The following is a 13166-nucleotide window of genomic DNA, read 5'->3' as shown; positions in this document are numbered from 1 at the left end:
TTAACCTGAAAAAGGTGCCCATCTTGTAGTGCTGTAAAGACTGAGTGGCTAGATTGCTAGTAAGTGCATCTGAAATCATAGCAAAGTTGCCAGAACTGAAGAACATGAGATAACTGAAGAACATGAGATGATGCTAATATCAGTGATGCTTATTTATCCTATGTGGAATAGGGTACAACCGTTGATTCCCAAGTCCACAATCTAGCTATTCTATTTTATGTGACATTGAGGTTGTGTAAGATTTGGCTTGTTTGGGGGGCGGGTGGATTTATCCCTTCCAGTTTGTATGCTTTCCCCCTTCTAGGTCATTGATTTTTATCTTGTGTAGAGTCAGAATAGGATTTTTAATACATTAACTCTTCTGAAGGCAGCCCCCTCTCTCTTTGAATGTGTGTCTAGTCCCAAGTCTGATGCTGTCTGGTGGTCCAGGCTGGGCTAGACCAGTGGTAGTGATGGATGCTGCCCTCTTACTCTCTTCTCATTAATGAAACCTAGGAATGCCCCTTATTCATAAGGCTGGGGATTGTAAATGAACTCCAAGCAGATGTTATCCAGACACCCTCACACTGGAATTATCTTCAAAGTCCTGCGTTTGCTTCTCTACAGCCCATGAGGCTGTAATTCTTGTGATCCTTCTTTCTTACATCTTGGGGATGCATTATAGCTATCTCATCATGATCTGGAAGGTGCAGAAAATCCAGTGGGATTGTCAAATGAGATGTCAGAGTTAAGTTCTATGGCCAAGTTTACCTCTTTATGTTTGTTCACTTCCTTGCTGAGGGAGTTCCTCAATTTTTGCACGTTTATAAATAGGTAGTAGGACTTTTAAGCTGCGAGAGTCTTAGGTTCAAAACTTATCGAGAGAAATTTGTTTCTCAAGATGGCATATCCTAATTTATTTATTTTCACATAAAGTGCTTTCTCCCAGGGTGAAGGTTCTCAGTGTTTGAATAAAATAAGTTCTCTTCAATTGTGCAACATTTTTGTAACATTCAATTGTCTTCTGGACTGGATGAAAGACTTCAAATTTTACACAGCAAAGTTTGCATCAATCTTTTATTTCTACCAGATAGCTCAAGGTTATGATGTTCTCTTGTCTTTGAAAGAAAACAAGGCCAGATTGAGCAGAATATATGAATCGGGCTCAGCTTTTTCCTGGGAGGAGCGGCCTTTTTTGTTGTTGTTCATAATTCATTATTAGAAAGATTTATAAAGCCCTTTTGTAAGAGCTTCAAGAAGCAGGCTGGGACAGAAACATAATCTAGTTAAAACTCACCAAACTGCTGATATAGGAGAAAAGTTGGGTTGGGTTGGGTTTAAGAAACCAAATGTAATCAATAATGTTTTTCTCAGAGACTATGTCTTAGACTCTGCTCTCTGGGAGCCCTCGTCGCTTCTGTTCTGAGTGCCAGAGCACTGCCTATTGTGTAACAAAAGTCTCTCTGGCTCTTAGATCCCATTCAGTGACTTCCTCTTTTGAGATTTTTTTAAATAAAAAAAATCATCAACTCTCACCTTGGTTCCCTTGCAAAATCTTTTAAAGACTTATTTGTATATGCCTGTGTGTGTGCCATTTAAATGGCACATCCCATGTCCATGGAAAGACAGTATCAGATGCCCTGGGACTGTAGTTATAGGCAGTTGTGAGTCACCAAATATGGGTATTGGGAACACAACTCAGGGATTCTGAGAGAGCAACAAGTGTTTTCATTCACCCAGCCGTCTCTTCAGCCCCTCTGCTTACTGAGAGCATCCCCCTTAACTCTCAGTTTAGATTCTTTGATTCTCTCCCCGTTGCATTCCTATGAGAAATCTTCTTTTGTCTAGACCCACACCCATGTTTAGAAGGACCTCCTAGGTGTCTCCATAGTGTGCTAAACTCATCTGTTGACTTATGTGAGCCCTTCCGTAGAACAGCGTGTGGGAAGGATATTGGGAAGGCTTAGTCTCCCCTGCTCACTTCCCCACAGGACGTTTGGTGTGACATGCTATGACAAATATTAAAATAAACATCTCTGTGATGAATGGAAGCAGATTCTACATTCATACTTCCAATCTCAATGGGTCCACAGATTATGATGGCCTTTCTTTTCGCTGGTGGGCTCAACTCCATCCTACGCTTTGTATAAGACAGAATCTCTGTCCACCTACCTCTTCCAAGTCATCTCTTGCTCCTCCATACTTCCTTTGACATCATAATAATATATTCTCTAGTTTAAGGCTCAGGGGCGATGATTTTAGCCAGGTTTAATGGCTTGTATCTGTAAATCCCGAACTCAATAACCTGAGGCAGGCATCATGAAAGTCTAGGGAGGAAGAAAGACTTCGCTTAAAAAATTTTGTGGGTTTCAGAGTGCAAGTTTAACTTCCTATTTAGGAACTTAGCTTCCTAAATAGTTCCAAAACCATCTTGACAAAGTAGAAATGCTTTTATCTATTCCATGTTGCAAGATTACACGAACAAGCACTTCATAAGCCATTGGCATATGCACAGACTAATTCAAATGTTTACTGCAAAGAAATAAAATGATTAATATCTTTATTATAATCTGGGTTTTCTTGAATATTCAAATTCTCTCATTGAGAAGGATCTGAGCATCTTTTTTATATATTTTTTATTTAATTTTATTTTTTTCTTATCAGTTACATTTTATTAACTCTGTGTCCCAGCTGTGTCCCGCTCCCTCATTCCCTCTCAATCCCACCCACCCTTCCTCATCTCCACTGTAGGATCAGAAGGCACAATGCTCTTTCAAAAACCTGACATTCTGATCACCATCTTGGAGTCTGCCCTGCTGGAACTTGGTGTGTATGGCCTACAGTACACTTCCTGAGTCACAGTACAATTGTGTAAGGATGTCTGACATCCATGTGTCATAGTTCTTCCAACCCAGGTATTACGGATTTGATTTGAGTTTCTGATCACTTCACAGCTTCTTGTTGTTATAATTTGTTTGTCTGCATCAAGCCAGTGCCCAATAAATGCCTTTGAATGAATGAGGATAGATATAAACCTGACCTCACTGTTTTTATGTTCTGCTGTTTGCCCGACATGGGCTTCAGGCCACACAAATTTTATCCAGATTGGAAGTACACCTTCTCCCCTTCATGACAATAGCTCCAGAATATTAATGGATATCAAGACTGATTGGGCTGAGGCCAAATTGTGTCTACCTTGCCTCGCTGAACAGAGACACCTTTCATAGTTCCCTGAACTTGGAACAAGAGAGTACTAACTTCCTTCTCACTTTTTCTTGTAGCTGGCAGCCAACGCTCATTCAACTTGGGATCCTGAGTCTCCCACCATATTGCAGAAAATAAATCCAAGTAGCATTCCATGGGGTTCCCAGGTCCTCACTGCATACAGATCCTGATGCTATAGTAGGCCAAAGTAACTTTCTAGATGGAGACAGCCTTTACTTCCCATGCTAACCTAAAATAGCATCGTCTACATTCAAACAGCACCATGTGATGACTACAGCCTCCTGCTCATTCAGGATAAGAATATGGTCCAACTGCTTATAAATTTTGCACTCATTTCCTTCATATTTACGAACATTCATGAAAAATTGAGAAATCTCATGAGCTATATGGATGGGTCACTGTATAATTGCCTACAAAGAGTGAAAAGCATTGAGGATATAGAAGTGAAAGAGTGATATATAATTCATAATACGGAGATGAAAGGTGGATGAATATGAAGCAGCTCTTCCTTGAAAATGTTTAATCATTTTTTAATATCAACACACCTTATTATAAAGACAACATGGCTTATCCAAATACAATCAGTAAAACACTCCCGTCTTGTAATCCAATGATTACAGAATTCTCAAATAGTCTCTAGGATAAAGTGTTTTGTGAATATGGTGTGAATATCGGTTAAATACAGATTTCTTAATAGTTGAGCCATTATGTAATTAAATAATATTTGTAGAATGACAATTGTGTATTCCGTAAATGAAAGTTGGATTTAATGAGACATTTATTAGCACAAATGATTAATAATGAACCTCTCTGTGCTGAAGGTAATTTACACACATATAATGTGGCCGAGAAGAAAAGCTCATTTTAATGCTTACCTTGTATCCCATGCTGCCTGCCTCATATCCAATTCAAATCAATTCTTGGTTAAAAAACCTTACTCTAAAACTTAAATCATTTGAAGTGAGACAATGGACAAAAGTACCTTTGAAAACGTACTGCTGAGGTTACAGAAGATTTATACCAAGATTTAATCCAGAGGAGGGCTTTGCAGCCAGTCCTGAAGATACCTGATAAAACAGGATTGGAAGAATGGGGAGGAGGTCCCCCCCATCAGTGGACATGAAAAGGGGCACAGTGGAGATGAGGGAGGGAGGGTGGGATTGGAAGGGAATGAGGGATACAGCTGGGATACAGAGTTAATAAAATGTAACTGATAAGAAAAAAATAAAATTAAAAAAAAATCTAAAAAAACCCCTGGCATTTCATTTTCCTAGTAAATAGAAATATCTCAGGGGCTAAAATAAGAATATTTCTTTCTTTTTTTTTCTTCCCTTACTTCTTTCACACCCTCCCCCCCTTAATTTTTTCCTTCAATAAAGACATGGATCTCATTCACAGGCAAAGAGCCCTCCTGAACTAATCAGCTTTCAGGACCACACCTCTTACTACTGTTGCAATAATCACTGAATTTCAGCATCTGAAGTTTAAATAGATCATGTTCAAGCCAACCCAGCTATGATTTATGCTTTACTTCCAATAGATCGCTACATACCTTACAGGATTACTCTTCAGCAAAATGAACATTACTGGCATTTCCTTCTCTCTTAAATTAAGAAGAAATAAATAGATCAGTGACCCCAGCTTATATTCCCATTACCTTTTTTTTTTTTTTTTTGGCTCTAAATGGACAGTAGTCAGCAGGATATAATTTTACCCATGTCTTAACCTTCATGTAGCACAGCATTTCACAAAGAGAATATACTAGTTAATTTTGAACTCTGTTCTTCTCTGCAATTCCATGGCAAGATAGAAAAGGAAGTCACAGTGCTTTGAAACACTGTTCTCTATAGCTCTGCCCCTTTAATAGAACTGCCACATCTCCAGAATCTTAGTCTTGGCAATATACCCTTTCCTGAGGTGAGGTTAATATAAGCAATAACAATTCTGGGTTCAGAGTTGCCAAGATTGCTATTTTGACTTAGCAAACAGAATCATTGATGAAAGCAAAGGTTGAACTTACTCTGAGATTGGATTGGTGTCTTTAAGTCCAAGAGATGAAGGAAGATCTTGACTAGGATTCTGAAGCAGAGAGAAGCAGTTAATAATATAGCAAGTGAAACTTATATAGAGGGAGCATGTGGATGGTGACTTAAAAATAATAGTTATTCATTTGCATTTAAAAAATTCTAATTGTAGTATTAGTTAGAGAGAGGTCTTACATGATTTATTCATTCCACCTCATTCCAGAATTTCTGGCAGGCAAATGCAATATTTTCAAATAGATTATGTATATTTTAGAAATCAGCACGTTTTCTGTAACACCAAATGCTGCCAAGAGGCTCGGGACATTGTGATTCGGAGCAAGGTTTCTACATTGGGTTTCTTTGGATCTTAGTTTTCCTTCTTCCATGTAGGAACTATATGACGTCAGGGTCAGTCCTTAATGCTTACCAGACTTAGTTTGCTCACCTAAAAAACTAACAACCTAATGTGGTTGCTGAACATGATGCTCAAGCTTTTTTTCAATAAAGTAAATATGGATTCAGCATCTATTAAGCATACAACCATTCTAAGACAAGGGTTAGGACTGAGTTCTCACTTGTTATACCCTAACTTTCACACACACATACACACACACACACACACACACACACACACACACACACAGAGAGAGAGAAGCTTGTTTTAATTGATTTGGCCATGATGATTTGGGTCTGTGGTCTTTCTCTTCACATTCATGGGACTAACATACACTTGTACACATGCATTCCAGTGCATGCCTTCACAGACACATACACACACTGGGGGTGGGGGTTGGGGAGAGACAGAGAGAGAGAGAGAGAAGCTTATTCAAACAGAAGAGGTTTTCCTGCAAACTGAAATCATTCATACATCCACAAGGAAATCCATTCCTTAAAAAACCATTGCTTTTTAGATCTCATATCACCCCAAATGCAAAGGGGTGTGGATACATCTACCTCAGTAGGTTTTGATATCAACAAATTTGTCAGTCATGTTCCAGATCAGTAGGCCCAGATAGATGCAACTCTTTACTGCCAGTGAAACAGTAAAAAGATAAATAAGGACATATTTCATTGTATGGAACAGACAAGAAATGCCATCTGTGGGTACCTTGTCATGGCCCCTCCTTGCAAAACATGCCTGAAAAATGTGGGAAAAAAAACCTCTCAATCTTCATAAAACCTGTTTTTCTTCTTTGTTTTGTTTTCTTTTTGCTTTTGTCCTATCTGGGAATGCTGCTGGCCTGTGTTTCTCAGACTGTCTGCGTGTACCTGTAACTTGGTTCTAAGTTATGACTAATAATGGTCTATGATCAGAAACAACGACCCATCTCATGCCCAACCAATCCCCAACAACTAAGAGGCCCTCTAGTTTCCGAGCAGGATACAGCCTACCAACATGGCTTAAGATCTAAGGGCAGGAGAGCCACTAGCTTCTCAGTTTTAAGACTCTGATTCTGGTTGGTTGAAGACCATTACTGGATACTGTGCCTACCTTATACCTGTGCAATAAATAATGCACTAATCCATTGTGGTTTCTGAGCTTGTTGGCCAGAGAGTATTCATTTCCACCAAGAAAAGTCAAACCTGGACCTTGATAGCAGGCAGACAATTTGGCAAATTCCTCCCAGAGTTAAACAAATTTACACACGAAAACAGAGTTCCCTGACAACTGCAGGTCTGAGTCTTGAAACACAACAAGCAGAGTTCAGAACTCAAAGGCTCTGCCTGTGGAGGTATCTGCTCTGTGAGCAAGACTCCCAGGGCCTCCTGGGGACTGACAAAGTCTTGGCAGACAATAAAGTTCCCAGGCCAAGTCTCTGCCCCCTGCTGTCCTAATCATTACTTCCAGAAAGCAGTAGCACCTCCACCGGAGTATTTTTAGATCAGCCTAATTTCTATAGCAAGTTACAACTACGTTCTCACACTCTAATGTGCCCACTGCTACTGATGCCTCTGCTACTTAATTTCCATTATTAATATTTACCACAATATGATTAGTCTAGTTCTGGGACTCCGAGTTAGAGCTTATTATTAACTTTCCCACACAGGATGCTCATGAAGAAAACATTTTTCTTCTGCCTTGTCTCAAAAAACACCTTGGGATTTGGATATAGAAGTCTTCTGCCTCAGAAGATGAACCCTTGAGAGGGTACTACGGGATCTCTTCCTAAGGAAGCCTCTGCTCATCACCCTATGGCTGGGTTAGGTACTATTTCATAGTATCTGATGCTAATAAATAAAGTTTATTTCAGTGAGAGTTATACTGTAGCTGTTTCATTCTCCTTTTCTCAGACTATGTGCCTCTTAAAAGCAAATGCTTGGTTAATATGGTTTTGTATCCAGTGCCAGGGAATCCAGCTTGATGTATCTTTTTAAATATGTTTCAGTCAGATTCTTTGAACTCCTGCCATATGCCTAGCATTGTGCTTAACTACACGAAGTGAATAGGTAGCCGGGAGTCTTGTTTTTATGGAGTTAACAGGGTCAGAGTTATCAAAGATCTGTTCAGACAGCCACATCAACAGAGATGAGTTCACTGATCTGGAAAAAAACAAGTGTGTTTCAGTGTAGGCATCTTACTTCATCTTTTCCCAAAAAGACCTTCAGAAAAGGCTTGGAGTGCAACTGTATTTGGGCAGTAATTTCAGGAACAGCAATACGAATGCGGAGAAGTGTGGCAGGAAATTGAGGAAAGCCAATGAAGGTGATGATAAAGAACAGATGAATATTGTGGGCGACAGAAGTTCAGCCCTGCTGGGGCCGAAGAGAGTATCTGGAACATGCCTGAGAGCTGCACTGTTGCGGGGTCTGACCCAACAGCTGTGTCTTATTCACTGAAGAGTAATTCCATTTGTTGACTCCCCTGCATCCCAGCCTGTCTTGTGTTGGTCCAGCATGTTCTTCCAACCACAGAGGGGTCAGAGAGAAAAAGAGATGCTAAGTGTTTCTGTGGGATAATTATGAGATAATCCATAGGAAATGGAGATCACCTTCTATGGTGGATATGACCAGAGTCTCTCCTGGGCCCATCATGTGCCTAGAGGAAGCACATGATATTTGTGAAAATGAATGTGGCTAGTGGCTGAAGATGTGAGTTTGGTGAGGAGAATAAAGTTGAGAAGAGATTTGAAGGTGCATATGAACAGCCCAGTCTTGTAGCCCTTTCTAAGACTAAGGGTGAGAAAAAAGACCCTCAAAGTCCCTAAGCACAAAATGGGTCACACGGTATTTGTGTCTGCAAACAGTATTGTTGAGACTAATTGGGAGGCAAGTTAATGTTGTGCACTTTGAGTAAAAGATTAGGGAAGTGGAATCCTGAGGAAGAAAAGCAGGACAGATAGCATCTGTACAAGATGGTGAAAGGAGAGAGAGGTCCATGATGTTTAGTGAATCACAAAACCTTAGAAGAAACTAGTTTGGGTTGATAATCATGGCTTTGCTTCTAGTCATCCTGAAAAGGCAAGTTTTGTATTAGCCAACAGGAAATATTTCAGGTAGCATTTTAAATGACTTAGGTGATATATACCAATCAGACCTAATAGTAAGAGATATGTGAGTTCCTTGGGCTCAGGTGACAACAATATGATAAGGAGCCCTCACCAAGCCGTGGGAGAAGCCTAGTATGCAGTAAATGAGAAGAGGGGCAGGTATTCTTTTCATTCTTTTTGGCTGTCTACTTTACTCCTAGTTTGATCTGAATCCTTAGAGACAGGTTGCAAGGGTTCAGAGTTTTCATTCTTATAGTTCTCATAGTAACTAATGTGGGTCTTAGGGGGGAAAAGTCAGATGCTGAGAAATGCAAATGGATGGGGATGTGGGTGGGTGGTTAGCTAGATATATGAACTGATAGGTTCTGAATGCTAAGGCCTGGGAGACTTATGAAGTGAATGCAAGAAAACATGGATTGGAGGATGAATGCAAGATCAATGGGTATATATTTATTAGAATCTAGTGTAAGGTGTTTTGACAGTTGCCACAGCTATGTGTACCTACACTGAAAGCTTCATCAGAATGCAAATTCCATGATTGTCATGGAGGGAGATACAGACGTTTGAATGTGCTTATGTTGTGGGTGGACTGTGGAAGGAATTTCAAACTATTCAAAAGTAACTAGTGTCAGCTCAACGATGCTCTACCCACTATGGTCCCCTGATCTGTGAACTACATCACTGTTTCAAACTCACCCATCCTGAAAGTTCTTTATCCATTCCAGGGGTGCCTGCATGGCACAGCAGGTCTGTAGACAGAGGCACCTTTGGGAATAAACAAAGGACTATCATGAACCTGCCGTGGCTGTCTGGAGAGTGAGCTATAAACTAAAATGTGAATATTTAAATACCTACTGCTTCTATAGTCTAGAATTTCTCACCTCCAAGTATCAAGTAACCGTACATTAGTTTTATTCATTTAATATGTATTCACTGTGCATGTTCTAGGAGCTTAGTGCTCAGAATCCTGTAGTGATCCCTCCCTAATGATGCAGATATCCTGAGATGCTACATCTGAGTACTTACTGAACACTGGAGACAGTGTGGAGGAAGAACCTTCTGCAGAGGGGATGGGTATAAATGAAGCAGCATGTAAAAGCACAGGAGAGTGTTTATCCAGGGAGGGAAGTAGACACAAAGATCAAGACTAGAATACGAGTGTGCTCTATTCAGAGCTAAGGCAGGAGCTTAGAAGGCAGGAAAACAGAGATAGCGAGCAGCAGAAACGAACAGGGGACAGACCCATAATGTTTTCTATGCACAGTGTTTTACATGTTTCAAAACTTATTCACTGGCTGCAGAGTAAACAGATTTTATGGATTAAGATCTCAAGGGTCAGACGATTCTTCCATAGAAAACTTAAAGGCACTGAAGGAATTTCCTGATTCTGCATTCATTTGTTTTGGCAGTGCCTGTTGCTTACTGAGTGTGCAGTGTGGACTGGTTCATGAACGGTTATTGATGAAAGAGGATGGGTTGGGAAATAGGACACTACAGAAAGACATCTGGTTAACACTGAATTATGGAGGCAGGACACAGAATCCAGCCTAGATTTTCAGGGGATCTAACTGGCCAGAGATGAACCATATGTTTTCTCTCATCCCTTTGGTCTGTGTAGAGTGGAAATGCATGGAATGTAGACCTGATGATGCTCTCCCGATTGAGGTGACCAGTGCGGCATCACTAACTTTTCCAAAATAAGAATCCTGGTAATCCTCATACTACGTAATTCACGGGGGACATTCCAGGGAACTACTTACTAAATGTAAATGGGTTTTTAGTAAATGCTAGTTAATATGAATACAGAAGATGGAAGTGTTTCATGAGTGTATGAAGCACATAAACAGAGCTAGAGTCCAACAGCTATAGAAGAGTATCTTTTGTGATACAGGAAAGATTGTTTGCAAGAGTCACAGCAGCTAAGCAAGGTAGCATATGCTTAGAATCCCAGTGCATGTGAGGATGAGGCCGAAGCATTGCAAGTATGATACCAACCTGGCCCACAAAACAAGAACCTGTATGAAAAGAATAAATAAATAAATAAATAAATAAATAAATAAATAAATAAATAAATAAATAAATAGATAGATAGATAGATAGATAGATAGATAAATAAATAGATAGATAGATACATAGTTAGATAGATAGATAAAGAGTCATGCCTATCCAAAATGAAATTGGCTGTTCTTTGAGTTCAGAGAGACTTTTAACCCTACAAGTACTCCATCAGAAATTGGAAAATAAATAAATAAACAACTTTCTCTGTTGGTTTGGTAAGGGTAAGGGCTGGGATATCTGCAATTTCAATCTGCAATTTTCAAATGTTATTTGATTTTTAAGCCGGGGAAACTTAAGCATTAAGGACCGCGTTGAATATAAGGACCACAATATCATGATATGAAATAGAGAAAAGCACAGCTCTACTGGATATCCTGGCAGAGGGGACTAGATCCTATGTATAAAACCTGCTTCTCCCTTTACTGGCACTTTGCTGCCTCTTCATTGAAACCATTAGGGAAAAGCCAGAGTATCCTCAGGCTCTATGATTGGTTACTTTTCCAGGCTGTATTTGATGGGAGCTTCTGCTTGGGTCTAAGTGTCAACTGGAAAAGGCCAGGAACAGCATCTGTGAGCTGGGCATGAGTTCTCTCAGTGGTCCAGTTTTACTTCAGGTCAGTGTTTGCTTCAATCAAGCAAGCTCTCTATGCTCCTTGTTCCAAGCTCTGAGCTCTCCATTATAAGCACTAAGTTCATGCTCCTCATTTCTTCCTAAATCTTGGCCCTGCTCCCAAAGCTGTGAACCATAGGTGTGGATGCCTCCCTGAACCCAAGTTAGCTCAGCTGGCAGAACACCTGAAAACCAGGTCTGCATCTTAGCCTGCTATTCTAGATAGTAGCCACAGGTCTGGGGATGTTCACATTTTTCTTGCTGTGGAATTTTGGCTTCCTTGGAGATGTTTTTTTCAGATTTGTCCCTAAGGATCAAGGTGCTGAAATAATCTCCTGACATTCTCTCCTCTCTTCCAATAGTGTATCACCCTCCATAGTTCATCAAGCCCATAGCTCTCTAAGAAGGCTGTATCTGTCCCTTGATGCCTAGCTATCCCAATAGACAGCACCTAAGCAGCATTATTATTTTTTTTTTTAGGATAATGAATTGCTAGACAATGTTCTGCAGACAAGATAGAGCTAAGGAGCCCAAGTACTGACTTGAGAACATAGTCTTTGGGAGGACCTGGTGCTGGCGTCCAAGTAGAGGCTTCTACTGTATACCTCTCTCTCCAAGCTATTCTAGCAAGGATTATGGCCACTGAAATATATTTGGTGTTTCTTGTATTTAGATAAATATGTCAGCTCAGATATTGACTTGTACAACAGTTTATGGTTTCACTTCCATCCTTCCTGTCCTCCCTCCCTCCCTCCCTCCTTCCATCCATCCTTTGTTCTTTCCTTTCGTTTTGAGACAGTCTTGCTATATAACTCAAGCTGGACTCAGTAGATCATCCTGCCTCAAGTTTTCCAGCTAATGGGATGATAAACACAAAGCACCACGCCCCAGCTTTGCTATTGCATTTCTTTATCTATAAAATAGGACTAATATTTTAGCTCCTAGCATGAAAGGCTATTAGGAGAAATAAATAACACTTCATTCAAAACATTCAGGTAGGTGCTACATAAATGTGTAATTTCCTTTGTATTCTTTAGTGTTTTGCAAAATGTGCAGATCTCTTTTGATTGTTCATTTGTTGTTCATCCAGTATCTATTGTCTTGTATCCCAAATATCAGAAGCCCCAAGCTAAGGACAATAGGTGAAGCTAGGTTCCATGGCCCTGCAAAGATTTCTGCTTTGGGCTAACGGTTATGAGGAAATGACTCAGGTGTCAGAGATCCCATTTGCTCTTTTAGTTTTATGACTTTCAGACTGTTCCCTCAAAATTGCACTTAATTTTAACTTCATTAACTTCCTGTTCTGTCACAACAGTTGAACAAGGATTTCTCCATGAGCAGTATTCAAATCAGCTTTTAATGAGCTATTTAATTAAAGGCTAATTGAGGTGAATTCATTAAAGATTTCTAAATTATGCTTATCGGGGTAGCTATGTTTTAAGATAAGTTTTAAATATTTGTTTTATATTGCATTGTTTGATCATAAAAGTATGTATAAAATTACTTTTAAAAATTGCTAATTGGAATGTCGGTACATTTTTTTCTCCTTTCACACTTAAGTGGGACACTTAACTAATCAAATTGATATATGCTTAGTGCTGGGATGAGATGATAAGAGATTACTTGTGACTGTGGTTGAGATTATAACTGGGTTTGGTTCACTGAACATTCCCTGGTCTCCTGAGACATTGCTGGGCTGCCTTTGGCTTAATGTTGGAGCTGTTGTGCAGATTGTGGCTGCTTAGAAACAATTTCCACCAATATCTTGTGGATTTTGAGTTT

The sequence above is a fragment of the Psammomys obesus genome, unplaced genomic scaffold (assembly GCF_907164565.1).
Source record: "Psammomys obesus unplaced genomic scaffold, mPsaObe1.curated_primary_1811, whole genome shotgun sequence".
NCBI classification, from domain to species: domain Eukaryota; kingdom Metazoa; phylum Chordata; class Mammalia; order Rodentia; family Muridae; genus Psammomys; species Psammomys obesus.
This window is presented reverse-complemented; position numbering follows the sequence as displayed.